The sequence below is a fragment of the Leucopleurus acutus genome, assembly GCF_964270905.1.
Source record: "Leucopleurus acutus genome assembly, chromosome: 16".
NCBI classification, from domain to species: domain Eukaryota; kingdom Metazoa; phylum Chordata; class Mammalia; order Artiodactyla; family Delphinidae; genus Leucopleurus; species Leucopleurus acutus.
The window spans coordinates 18,637,299-18,650,367 of NC_139158.1; the positions used below are offsets into that span (position 1 = coordinate 18,637,299).

Below are 13,069 nucleotides of genomic sequence, written 5' to 3' on the forward strand. Positions count from 1 at the left end.
AATCTCCGCAAATGATAGAACTACTAGACAGAATATCAGCAAAGGAATAGAAGTTCTGAACACGATTAGCCAACAGCATCTAGCGGACACATACGGAACATTCCATCCAACAAAGCAGAATATATATATTTTTTCAATCACCACAGAGCATTCACCAAGAGAGAGCATACTCTGAGGTATAAAATATATCTCAAGAAATTTTAATGAATTGAAATCATAAGAAGAATTTTCTTTGACCACAGTGGAACCAAACTAAAAAGCGATAATAGAAAGACAACAGGTAAAATCTCTGAACACTTGGAAAATGAACACCATGCTTCTAAAAACAAAAAATTTACGAGTCCAAGGGAAAGTCTCAAAGGAAATAAAAATTACTTATAACTAATAAAAATGAAAATACAAAATATTTGGGATGCAGCTAATGCAGAGCTGTCAGCAAAATCTATAGCATTAAATGCTTACTTCAGAAAAAAGGAAAAACAGCAAATCAAAAAGCTAAGCTTCTCAGAGCACAGGGAGATCAGCTCGGTGCTTTGTGACGACCTAGAGGGGTGGGATAGGGAGGATGGGAGGGAGGCTCAAGAGGGAGGACATATGGGGATACATGTATACGTATAGCTGATTCACTTTGTTGTACAACAGAAACTAGCACAACATTGTAAATAAAGATATTTAAAAAATAAAATAAAAAACCCGAAAAAAGTTTAAAAAATAAAATTTAATTTAAAAAAAGCTAAGGTTCTCCCTCAAGAAACTAGAAAAGGACAAAATAAACCCAAAGCAAGCAGAAGAAAGCAATGATAAAGAGCAAAAAATCAACAAAATTGAAAATAAGAAAACATGGAGAAAGCAATAAAATGAAAAACTGCTTCCTTGAAAAAAATCAATAATATTGGTAAAACTCAAGAAAAACTGGCGAAAATAAAAACAGCAAAGCCAAAATTCACCAATATCACAAATGAAACTGGGGATACCACTACAGATCTTACAAACATGAGAAAAATAATAAGGAACAACCATGTACAACTTTACATTCATAAACTTATCAACTCAGAAGAAATGGACAATTCCTCAAAAATCACAAGCTACTAAAATCAGTAAAGATGGAACAGAAAGTTTGAATAGTCCTATAACCATTGAAGAAATTGAATTCATATTTTTAACACTACTGAAAAAGAAAATCTCCAGACCTAGGTGGTTTTACTGGAAAATTCTACCAAACATTTCAAGAATAAACACCAACTGTACATAATCTCTTCTCAAAAATAGTAGAAGAGGGACCACTTTTCAAATCACTTCATGAAACTGGTATTATTTTGTTTAAAAAAAAAGAGACAAAGGCAATACCAAAAAGAAAAATACAGATCAATATTTCTCATGAACTTAGATGCAAAAACCTTTTAAAAATATTAGCTAATTCAACAATGTATAAAAAGAATTATACACCATGACCAAGTGCGAATTACTTCAGGTGTGTAAGGGAAATTGAACAGCATCCCATAAGGGCTCTCTTAGGATAGGAAGCCCCAGTCAGTATCCAGTAAGTAGCATCACGAAAGGAGCCTGATTCAGTCACACCTCTTTGCTACCCAGAAACCAAACAGACACAGGCACCAGAGTTTTAACAAACAGAGAAGTTGCTGATTGGACTGGCTTGGTCCCCAAAGGCCCTTTGCATCCTACCTGAGGCTGCGGTCTCCTTGACCTTCTAATGCCAACCTAGGTCATCCTCTTCTCCAGCTTGAGAAAATACTGTAATAACAATAATAGTAACTAACAATTATTAAGTGCTAGTAGCAAGCGTTAGCCAATGAAAGAAGCTCATTAAACATTATTTCACTTCATCATTCATGTTACGTGATCGAAGGACCCCAGAGGACATAAGGGCAAACAGAATAAAACCCTAGAAAAATGCTGTGCGATTCTGGGGCAAGTAACAAGCTGGAACATGACTGTCCACATTCAAGGATAAATTTAAAAGAGAACGAACACCACCTCCACCACCACAAGAGGCTTGTGAAAAGAACGTGGAACTTTGAAGGAGGATTTAAACATAACATACAACAAGCAGAGGAGGATCATATTTTCAAGAAAAACTGCTCGGGAAATTTTAGATACCATCTGCTTTTCACTCTCAAGGAAATCATAGAAAACACAGACCCTGTAAAATAAGAGGAAATAATAAGGCAAGTTACTGCGGGAAAAATAAAAGAGACGCTGATAGAGTTAGGGAATTAATTCAAGGAAAGAAATAACAGTTCACAGAACTAAAACATTAAAGGGGCTAAACAGCTGAATTGACAATCCAGGCAATTTCAACACCTTGTTGAGCAAAACAAATTGAAGAAGCTCTTTCTGAATGCACAAGAAAAAGAAAAGGAGATAAAATTAATTAGAAATGACTCTTATAGTGGTTCCTGTAAATATGTTGATGACGCTGAGACAAAACACAAACTCAAAACCCTGAGGAAGAACATAGGACCAATGGGATAGAAGCTATATGACCCCAGCCAGGGCGACCACAGTTGGTCCTCACTTCATACAGATGAGGCAGACCTTTTATAAGCTGCGTTCTGCAGATGAGCAAACGGAGGCCTTAATAAGCCAGGTACCTGCTCAGGGTTACAAAGCCTGGGAACAGAGCTGGAATTCACACCCAGAAGCTACTCTGCGTCTAGAGGGAGGGGTGAGCAGTGGGGGACAACGAGACAGAGAAGAGAAAGTGGGGGCACAAACAGAAGGAAGCTACAAACTACAAAAGGGAAGAGTTCATTTACGAACCAAAGAAAAAAGTGAAAATACAGCCACATCTGGATACACCTTGATACCGCGCAAATTGGTTCCAGGACCCCCACCGATACACAGCGCAGCAAATACAAGTTTTGCTTGTCAGAACTTTTTGGATCCCCCATCCACTCACCCACCCAGTGTTTCCCCATCTGAGGATGTGGAAGCCTCGGATGAGGAGGGCCAACTGTATGCAGTTCTGACGAAAACCTGTTGCAACCAGGCGACTGTACATTCGGGTAAGTTGAAACTCCCTGTGAAAGCAACAAAAAAGAAACTCTCTTGACAGAAATTGACCGAGAAAATGAAGGCCTCACTGATGACCTTTCATGAAAGAAAAGAAAAGTCTATAAGAAAACTCAATAAAATGAGGAATGAATTAAAAAATAAAAATAAAAACCTCCCTTGTGAGGAAGGCACGTCATAAAAGCACCAAAGTCATGAACTGAGTGCTATAAAATCTGCACATAAAATTCTCCTGACCTCCAGCACCTAGCACAGTGCATCACCTGGAAAATATTAAGTGCTTGAGAAACATGAGCTCCATCATATTCAGTGATGATAGGAAGGCGGAATTCTCATTAAAGTCAAGAACAGGAAAAGGAAATTGTCTCAGTTTTTCTTTTAACATCATTCCAGAAATCGTTGGCAACGTGAAAATATAAGACGAAGCAATACTGGATAAATTTTGGAAAGGAAGAGGGAACTATAAGATTATTTGTGGATCATACATACCACTAAGAAATCCAGATTCCACTAAACTTATTACAATTGTTCAGTAGGGGGTCCAGGATACGTATCATTAAATTATTATATGTTTATATATTAAATTATGCATGTAATTTAAAATCTTCTAGCTTCCCCAGATGGCAATAATATCCAGTCAAAAAACATAATACCCGATTACCGCATTTACAATAGCAACAAAAAATGTAAAACACCTTGAAATAACTTTGTAGAAAAATACACACAACCCAGATGAAAAATATTTACCCTTTGATGGAGAATATAAAGCTAACAGAATACACTGTTATATAAGCCAAGTTCTTAGATAGGACAACGCAATACTGTATCAACTGATTTTAAGTCCTTACACATTGACCTACAAATTTAATATCATTGAATAAAATCCCAAAGTGGTTTTATTTGGAACTTCACAACATTATTCTAAAATTTATCAGCAAGCATAAGAAGATCAGAATAGTCCAAAAAATACTGCAAAAGAATGAGAAGGGGGAAAGTTGCAGTTTTAGAGAATAAAATATACAGTGACAACTTAAAAACATTGTTCCTGAGACCATAACAGAGGTAGATCAATGGAACATAATTTTTAAAAAAGAAAATGACCTTAATATATATGTTCAGTGCACCCTAAAGATATCTCAGATATGTAGGAAAAGAACAATGTTTTCAAGAAATAAACTTAGATAAAAGACAGGCTTAAACCACACCTCAAGGTTTTACACCAAGATAATTTGTAAATGAATGAAAAATTGAAAAATAAAATAATAATAAACTGAAGAAAATCGAAGTGAATATAGCCGTCATCCTCCCCTGCTCTGTTTTTCTCCATAGCACTCATCAGTTTCTAAAACATTATATCAGTTCTTTATTATTTCGTTTACTGTCTAGAATACAAGCTCCAAGAGGGCAAGATTTTTAACTATCTATCCCCAGTGCCTTGGAAAGCTTCTAGTATGTAGTAGCTGAGCAAAAAATGTATGAACAAACAAATAATATCAGAAAAAATAAATGAACACACAAATAATAGCAGATTATGAAAAGTACATGAAGGAAAAGAAATACGCATAAAAGGCAAATTAAATTGTTCTCTTCATCAAAAAAGGCAAATAAGGGCTTCTCTGATGGTGCAGTGGTTAAGAATCCGCCTGCCAATGCAGGGGACACGGGTTCAAGCCCTGGTCCGGGAAGATGCTGCGGAGCAACTAAGCCCATGCGCCACAACTACTGAGCCTGCACTCTAGGGCCCACGAGCCACAACTACTGAGCCTGCGTGCCACAACTACTGAAGCCTGCACACCTACAGCTCATGCTCCACAACAAGAGAAGCCACTGCAATGAGAAGCCCGCGCACCACAACAAAGAGTAGCCCCCGCTCGCCGCAACTAGAGAAAAGCCCACACGCAGCAACAAAGACCCAACGCAGCCAAAAATAAAATAAATTTTTTTAAAAGGCAAATAATATGATTAATGGGTAAAATATCTCCAACCTTAAAAGCTGACTGTTTATGATTAAATGACCAGCTTTTATAGAACAGTAAGAATGAAAGTGAACAAAGATGACGTCCAAAAGAAAAAATGGTAATGGCCGATAAACATTTAAAATGTGTGACATCACAAAAAAACCAAAGAAATATTAAAAGTGAAACGTACTTTGTTTCTCCTCTGACTGGTAAAGAGTGATCGCACTCTGTCTTTGCCCAGTATGTGAGGAAACTCTTATCACCAGTAAGAAGAAGTAAATTTTGGTACGATTTTTCTGGAGATCAGTGAGATGTGTCAAATTTTATATAAGCATGCACGTTTACCAGCAATTCCACTTCGAGGAAATTGTCCTACAGAAAAGCCTGCACAAATACAGTATTCAGACAAATAGGAACACAGATTTTTGATGCACTGCTATCATAATAATAAAATTGCAACAACTTAAATGCCTCTGATATCAAATAAGATGCACTCTGCTGCATACGAAGGTGGGTCAGAACTACATAAATACTATCTGTGATAAGCTGAGCGAAAGATAGGAAGTTAGGGGCTTCGCTGGTGGCACAGTGGTTGAGAGTCCGCCTGCCGATGCAGGGGACGCGGGTTCGTGCCCCGGTCCGGGAAGATCCCACATGCCGCGGAGTGGCTGGGCCCGTGAGCCATGGCCGCTGAGCCTGCGGGTCCGCAGCCTGTGCTCCGCAACGGGAGAGGCCACAACAGTGAGAGGCCAGCGTAATGCAAAAAAAAAAAAAAAAAAAAAAAAAAAAAAGATAGGAAGTTAATGAACAGTATGGGTGCCTTGTCTGTGTGTCTAAACAACAGTGGTTCTCAAACTGTGGTCCCCAGACCAGCAGCAGCAGCATTATCTGAAACTTGTCTGAAATGCATATTCTCAGGCCTTACCCCAAACCTACTGAATCAAAAACTTTAGGTATGGAACTCAGAAATCTGTGTTCTAACAAGCCTTCTAAGACATTCTAATGCACAATAAAGGTTGAGGACCATTGGTAAATCTTGAAAGACAGACACCAAACTGTATATAAAAGCTGTCTTGGGGAAGAGTTTCATGGGAAATTTCATTTTTCTCCTTTATATATTTCTATATTCCAACTGACATGTATCACATTTGAAATTAGGAAAGTTATTTCCATCAGAGAAAGAAAGAGGGGGAGAGAGGGAGAGAGAGGGAAAGAGATTGAGAGAAGAGTGTGACTGACCAATAGAAAAATGGACAAGAAATTTAAATGGGTGATGACACTCCCACAAAAAGGCAAAAAAAATTCTAATAAAGGTACTTTTTAAACATTCATTTTGACTAGAATTAAAAGGAATTTGTATTAAATTTTAGCAATTGTTTCCACTTATCAGATAAGCATCATTAAGAAAAATACTAAAACTGAATGGATTCACTGGTATAGTGGACCCAGAGGTTTCTGGCAAATGTTACAGAGAGAGCACTGGAAATTTATAGCAAAAGATATAAAACTGGCCATGTATTTGACCTGGTGATCCAAATTCTAAGGATTTCTCCTAGTTAAATATTTGAGGGTATGTTTTTTCAATAATAATGAAAAATAAATTGAAAGCACCCTAAATATTCTACCATATAAAATTGATTAAAAGAACTATGTTAGGGAAGAGTTCCGGGAAGATGGCGGAAGAGTAAGACGCGGAGATCACCTTCCTCTCCACAGATACACCAGAAATACATCTACGTGTGGAACAACTCCTACGGAGCACCTACTGAACGCTGGCAGAAGACCTCAGACCTCCCAAAAGGCAAGGAACCCCCCACGTACCTGGTTAGGGCAAAAGAAAAAACTAAACAGAGACAAAAGAATAGGGACGGGTCCTGCACCAGCGGGAGAGAGCTGTGAAGGAGGAAAAGTGTCCACACACTAGGAGCCCCTTCGCGGGTGGAGACTTCGGGAGGCGGAGTGGGGGAGCTTGGGAGCCGCGGAGGAGAGCACAGCAACAGGGGTGCGGAGGGCAAAGCGGAGAGATTCCAGCGCAGAGGATCGGGCCGACCGGCACTCACCAGCCGAGAGGCTTGTCTGCTCGCCCGCCGGGGCGGGCGGGACTGGGAGCTGAGGCTCCGGCTTTTGTCGGAGCGCCGGGAGAGGACTGAGGTTGGCGGCGTGAACACAGCCTGCAGGGCGTTGGTGCGCCTCGGCTGGCCGGGAGAGAGTCCGGGGAGGGGTCTGGACCTGCCGAAGAGGCAAGAGACTTTTACGTCTCTCTTTGTTTCCTGGTGCACGAGGAGGGGGGATTGGGAACGCTGCTTGGGAGAGCTCCGGAGACGGGCGCGAGCCGCGGCTAAGAGTGTGGAGCCCAGAGACGGACATGGGACGCTAAGGCCGCTGCTGCCGCCGCCAGGAGGCCTGTGTGCGAGCGCAGGTCACTAGCCACACGCCCTTCCGGGGAGCCTGTGCAGCCCGCCGCTGCCGGGGTCCCGGGATCCGGGGACGGCTCCCCCGGGAGAGCGCACGGCGCGCCTCAGGCTGCAGCGTCACGCCGGCCTCTGCCGCTGCAGGCCCGCCCTGCACTCTGTGACCCTCCCTACCCCCCGGCCTGGGTGAGCCAGAGCCTCCGAATCAGCGGCTCCTTTAACCCCGTCCTGTCTGAGCAAAGAACAGACGCCCTCCGGCGACCTACACGCACAGGCGGGGCCAAATCCAAAGCTGAGGCCCTGGGAGCTGTGAGAACAAAGAAGAGAAAGGGAAATCTCTTCCAGCAGCCTCAGAAGCAGCGGATTAAAGCTCCACAATCAACTTGATATACCCTGCATCTGTGGAATACCTGAATAGACAACGAATCATCCCAAATTAAGGAGCCCTGTGGATGAAAGGCTCTTGGTGCTGCAGCCAGGACTCAGTGCTGTGCCTCTGAGGTGGGAGAGCCAACTTCAGGACACTGGTCCACAAGAGGCCTCCCAGCTGCACATAATATCAAACAGCAAAAATCTCCAAGAGATCTCCATCTCAACGCCAGCACCCAGCTTCACTCAACGACCAGCAAGCTACAGTGCTGGACATCCTATGCCAAACAACTAGCAAGACAGGAACACAACCCCTCCCATTAGCAGAGAGGCTGCCCAAAATCATAATAAGTCTACAGACACCCCAAAACACACCACCAGACGTGGACCTGCCCACCAGAAAGACAAGATCCAGCCTCATACACCAGAACACAGGCACTAGTACCCTCCACCAGGAAGCCTACACAACCCACTGAACCAACCTTAGCCACTGGGGACAGACTCAAAAAACAACAGGAACTACGAACCTTCAGCCTGCAAAAAAAAAAAAAAAGGAGACCCCAAACACAGTAAGATAAGCAAGATGAAAAGACAGAAAAACACACAGCAGATGAAGGAGCAAGATAAAACCCCACCAGACCTAACAAATGAAGAGGAAATAGGCAGTCTACCTGAAAAAGAATTCAGAATAATGATAGTAAGGTTGATCCGAAATCTTGGAGATAGAATGGACAATAGAATGGACAAATTGCAAGAATCAGTTAACAAGGACCTAGAAGAACTAAAGATGAAACAAGCAACGATGAACAACACAATAAATGAAATTAAAAGTACTCTAGATGGGATCAATAGCAGAATAACTGAGGCAGAAGAACGGATAAGTGACCTGGAAGATAAAATAGTGGAAATAACTACTGCAGAGCAGAATAAAGAAAAAAGAATGAAAAGAACTGAGGACAGTCTCAGAGACCTCTGGGACAACATTAAACGCACCAACATTCGAATTATAGGGGTTCCAGAAGAAGAAGAGAAAAAGAAAGGGACTGAGAAAATATTTGAAGAGATTACAGTTGAAAACTTCCCTAATATGGGAAAGGAAATAGTTAATCAAGTCCAGGAAGCACAGAGAGTCCCATACAGGATAAATCCAAGGAGAAATACGCCAAGACACATATTAATCAAACTGTCAAAAATTAAATACAAAGAAAACATATTAAAAGCAGCAAGGGAAAAACAACAAATAACACACAAGGGAATCCCCATAAGGTTAACAGCTGATCTTTCAGCAGAAACCCTGCAAGCCAGAAGGGAGTGGCAGGACATATTGAAAGTGTTGAAGGAGAAAAACCTGCAACCAAGATTACTCTACCCAGCAAGGATCTCATTCAGATTTGATGGAGAAATTAAAACCTTTACAGACAAGCAAAAGCTGAGAGAGTTCAGCACCACCAAACCACCTCTACAACAACTGCTAAAGGAACTTCTCTAGGCAAGAAACACAAAAGAAGGAAAGGACCTACAATAACAAACCCAAAACAATGAAGAAAATGGGAATAGGAACACACATATCGATAATTACCTTAAATGTAAATGGACTAAATGCTCCCACCAAAAGACACAGATTGGCTGAATGGATACAAAAACAAGACCCATATATTTGCTGTCTACAAGAGACCCACTTCAGACCTAGAGACACATACAGACTGAAAGTAAGGGGATGGAAAAAGGTATTTCATGCAAGTGGAAACCAAAAGAAAGCTGGAGTAGCAATTCTCATATCAGACAAAATAGACTTTAAAACAAAGACTATTAGAAGAGACAAAGAAGGACACTACATAATGATCAAGGGATCAATCCAAGAGGAAGATATAACAATTGTAAATATTTATGCACCCAACATAGGTGCACCTCAATACATAAGGCAAATACTGACAACCATAAAAGGGGAAATCGACAGTAACACATTCATAGTAGGGGACTTTAACACCCCACTTTCACCAATGGACAGATCATCCAAAATGAAAATAAATAAGGAAACACAAGCTTTAAATGATACATTAAACAAGATGGAGTTAATTGATATTTATAGGACATTCCATCCAAAAACAACAGAATACACATTTTTCTCAAGTGCTCATGGAACATTCTCCAGGATAGATCATATCTTGGGTCACAAATCAAGCCTTGGTAAATTTAAGAAAATTGAAATTGTATCAAGTATCTTTTCTGACCACAACGCCATGAGACTAGATATCAATTACAGGAAAAGATCTGTAAAAAATACAAACACATGGAGGCTAAACAATACACTATTTAATAATGAAGATATCACTGAAGAAATCAAAGAGGAAATCAAAAAATACCTAGAAACAAATGACAATGGAGACACAACGACCCAAAACCTGTGGGATGCAGCAAAAGCAGTTCTAAGGGGGAAGTTTATAGCAATACAAGCCCACCTTAAGAAGCAGGAAGCATCTCGAATAAACAACCTAACCTTGCACCTCAAGCAATTAGAGAAAGAAGAACAAAAAAACCCCAAAGCTAGCAGAAGGAAAGAAATCATAAAAAGCAGATCAGAAATAAATGAAAAAGAAATGAAGGAAACAATAGCAAAGATCAATAAAACTAAAAGCTGGTTCTTTGAGAAGATAAACAAAATAGATAAACCACTAGCCAGACTCATCAAGAAAAAAAGGGAGAAGACCCAAATCAATAGAATTAGAAATGAAAAAGGAGAGGTAACAACTGACACTGCAGAAATAAAAGAGATCATGAGAGATTACTACAAGCAACTCTATGCCAATAAAATGGACAATCTGGAAGAAATGGACAAATTCTTAGAAAGGCACAACCTGCCAAGACTGAATCAGGAAGAAATAGAAAATATGAACAGACCAATCACAAGCACTGAAATTGAAACTGTGATTAAAAATCTTCCAACAAAGAAAAGCCCAGGACCAGATGGCTTCACAGGCGAATTCTATCAAACATTTAGAGAAGAGCTAACACCTATCCTTCTCAAACTCTTCCAAGATATAGCAGAGGGAGGAACACTCCCAAACTCCTTCTACGAGGCCACCATCACCTTGATACCAAAACCAGACAAGGATGTCACAAAGAAAGAAAACTACAGGCCAATATCACTGATGAACATAGATGCAAAAATCCTCAACAAAATACTAGCAAACAGAATCCAACAGCACATTAAAAAGATCATACACCATGATCAAGTGGGGTTTATTCCAGGAATGCAAGGATTCTTCAATATACGCAAATCTATCAATGTGATAAACCATATTAACAAACTGAAGGAGAAAAACCATATGATCATCTCAATAGATGCAGAGAAAGCTTTTGACAAAATTCAACACCCATTTATGATAAAAACCCTGCAGAAAGTAGGCATAGAGGGAACTTTCCTTAACATAATAAAGGCCATATATGACAAGCCCACAGCAAACGTCATCCTCAATGGTGAAAAACTGAAAGCATTTCCACTAAGATCAGGAACAAGACAAGGTTGCCCACTCTCACCACTCTTATTCAACATAGTTTTGGAAGTTTTAGCCACAGCAATCAGAGAAGAAAAGGAAATAAAAGGAATCCAAATCGGAAAAGAAGAAGTAAAGCTGTCACTGTTTGCAGATGACATGATCCTATACATAGAGAACCCTAAAGATGCTACCAGAAAACTACTAGAGCTAATCAATGAATTTGGTAAAGTGGCAGGATACAAAATTAATGCACAGAAATCTCTGGCATTCCTATATACTAATGATGAAAAATCTGAAAGTGAAATCAAGAAAACACTCCCATTTACCATTGCAACAAAAAGAATAAAATATCTAGGAATAAACCTACCTAAGGAGACAAAAGATCTGTATGCAGAAAATTATAAGACACTGATGAAAGAAATTAAAGATGATACAAATAGACGGAGAGATATACCATGTTCTTGGATTGGAAGAATCAACATTGTGAAAATGACTCTACTACTCAAAGCAATCTATAGATTCAATGCAATCCCTATCAAACTACCACTGGCATTTTTCACAGAACTAGAACAAAAAATTTTGCAATTTGTATGGAAACACAAAAGACCCCGAATAGCCAAAGCAATCTTGAGAACGAAAGAAGGAACTGGAGGAATCAGGCTCCCAGACTTCAGACTATACTACAAAGCTACAGTTATCAAGACGGTATGGTACTGGCACAAAAACAGAAAGATAGATCAATGGAACAGGATAGAAAGCCCAGAGATAAACCCACGCACATATGGTCACCTTATCTTTGACAAAGGAGGCAGAAATGTACAGTGGAGAAAGGACAGCCTATTCAATAAGTGGTGCTGGGAAAACTGGACAGCTACATGTAAAAGTATGAAATTAGATCACTCCCTAACACCGTACACAAAAATAAGCTCAAAATGGATTAAAGACCTAAATGTAAGGCCAGAAACTATCAAACTCTTAGAGGAAAACATAGGCAGAACACTCTATGACATAAATCACAGCAAGGTCCTTTTTGACCCACCTCCTAGAGAAATGGAAATAAAAACAAGAGTAAACAAATGGGACCTAATGAAACTTAAAAGCTTTTGCGCAGCAAAGGAAACCATAAAGAAGACCAAAAGACAACCCTCAGAATGGGAGAAAATATTTGCAAATGAAGCAACTGACAAAGGATTGATCTCCAAAATTTATAAGCAGCTCATGCAGCTTAATAACAAAAAAACAAACAACCCAATCCAAAAATGGGCAGAAGACCTAAATAGACATTTCTCCAAAGAAGATATACAGAGTGCCAACAAACACATGAAAGAATGCTCAACATCACTAATCATGAGAGAAATGCAAATCAAAACTACAATGAGATATCATCTCACACCAGTCAGAATGGCCATCATCAAAAAATCTAGAAACAATAAATGCTGGAGAGGGTGTGGAGAAAAGGGAACCCTCTTACACTGTTGGTGGGAATGTAAATTGATACAGCCACTGTGGAGAACAGTATGGAGGTTCCTTAAAAAGCTACAAATAGAACTCCCATATGACCCAGCAATCCCACTACTGGGCATATACCCTGAGAAAACCATAATTCAAAAAGAGTCATGTACCAAAATGTTCATTGCAGCTCTATTTACAATAGCCCAGAGATGGAAACAACCTAAGTGTCCATCATCGGATGAATGGATAAAGAAGATGTGGCACATATATACAATGGAATATTACTCAGCCATAAAAAGAGACGAAATTGAGCTATTTGTAATGAGGTGGATAGACCTAGAGTCTGTCA

The 13,069-nt window shown here is 39.9% G+C and overlaps 1 protein-coding gene across 1 annotated transcript in view; it reads right to left on the reverse strand.

Moving 5' to 3' along the window:
- The window catches only part of HS3ST4 (heparan sulfate-glucosamine 3-sulfotransferase 4), a gene marked incomplete at both ends in the record, with an annotated part of 387,982 nt that overhangs the window by 275,486 nt on the left and 99,427 nt on the right, over window positions 1–13,069 (reverse strand). The gene's annotated exons all lie outside the window — the stretch shown is intronic.